The sequence below is a fragment of the Syngnathoides biaculeatus genome, chromosome 4, assembly GCF_019802595.1.
Source record: "Syngnathoides biaculeatus isolate LvHL_M chromosome 4, ASM1980259v1, whole genome shotgun sequence".
NCBI lineage: Eukaryota > Metazoa > Chordata > Actinopteri > Syngnathiformes > Syngnathidae > Syngnathoides > Syngnathoides biaculeatus.
The window spans coordinates 17,828,024-17,829,742 of NC_084643.1; positions in this window are offsets into that span (position 1 = coordinate 17,828,024).

Below are 1,719 nucleotides of genomic sequence, written 5' to 3' on the forward strand. Positions count from 1 at the left end.
ATAAACAATGCAATAAATGATAACAAAACCTATAATGTATTTTATATGATGTAGGGATTATCAACAGTTGCGAAGAAAAGCACTTACTATTTGTTGAAAGCTATGGCAAGTGGGCTTTCGGATGGGGTAAGTGAGATTTTGATTCACTTGCCCGATAGGGCAAGTAGCTGCAAAAGTTAATGTTGAGCCCAGCATTGCACTCGCAAATCTGCACAGTCGAGCACGAAAAATCATGCGCCTAAAATTTGTTACGAGTAGAAAGAGATCTTGAAAGACATGGCTTATTTTGTGTAGTCTTGACATTAATTTATGTGTTTATTTCGAAACGTTGGGAACAAAACAAGCCTGGTCCTAAACAATCATTATTCACCCGGAAACAGGAAATGCAACTTAACCGTACTGAGCATGCTCGGAAGTTATGCCAAAAGCAAATGTTCTGAGCTTTTTCACGTACTGGGAGCGAATTTATGTCAATGTCATCAACATCATGAGCCATGTCAAAGGAAATTCAGTTACACTGAAAACATTTTTGGGCTATAACACAGGTAATGTTTCAGGACCTAACTATAATAAGTATGCGATTGTGATTTACCTTGATTTGATCTAAGTTCTAACGTTAGACTATAGACTATATTTAGTTTTGAAGTTGAATCTCTATTGACCTCTTTTAAAATGTCTGTCTCAGTCTGTGCAGTGTCAATAAATTATGATTATAGTATTAGGTAACAACTACATATTCGGATATAACAACTCAGTGGGTTATTTTAAGGTCTTGAAATTCCATCCCAAATCACACCCGCAACTTTATATCTGCGGGCATGACTGACCACACCCGTACATTTTTCAAATATGAGTGACTGAATATGTATACTGTGTGTATACAGTGAAGAAAATAAGTATTTGAACACCCTGCTATATTGCAAGTTCTCCCACTTAGAAATTGTGGGGGGGTCTGAAATTTTCATCGTCAGTGCATGTCCACTGTGAGAGAGATCATCTAAAAAGAAAAATCCAGGAATCATAATGTGTGATTTTTTTTAAACGATTTATTTGTGTGGTACAGCTGCAAATACGTATTTGAACACCTGTCTATCAGCGAGAATTCTGACCCTCAAAGACGTGTTACTCTGCCTTTAAAAGTCCACCTACACTCCATGTCTTATCCTGAATCAGATGCACCTGTGTGAAGTTGTTAGCTGCATAAAGACACGTACTACAGGGCTACAGAGAAATTGCCAAGCGCTTGATGACAAAAGGTCCACTGTTGGAGCAATCATTACAAAATGGAAGAAGCTAAACATGACGGTCAATCTCAATCAGAGTGGAGCCCCATGCAAAATATCATCTCGTGGGGTCTCAGTGATTCTTAAATAGATGAGGAATCAGTCCAGGACTACACGACAGGACTTGGTCAATGACCTGAAAAGATTTTGGACAACTGTTTTCAAGGTGACTGTTGGTAATACACTAAGACGTCATGGTTTGAAATCATGCATGGCACGGAAGGTTCCCCTGCTTAAACCAGCACATGTCAAGGCCCGTCTTAAGTTTGCCAATGACCATTTGGATGATACGGAGGAGTCATGGGAGAAAGTTTTGTGGTCAGATGAGACCAAAATTGAACTTTTTGGTCATAATTCCACTAACTGTGTTTGGAGGAAGACGAATGATTAGTTCCATCCCAAGAACACCATCCCTTCTTTTCTGCGCATGGGACAG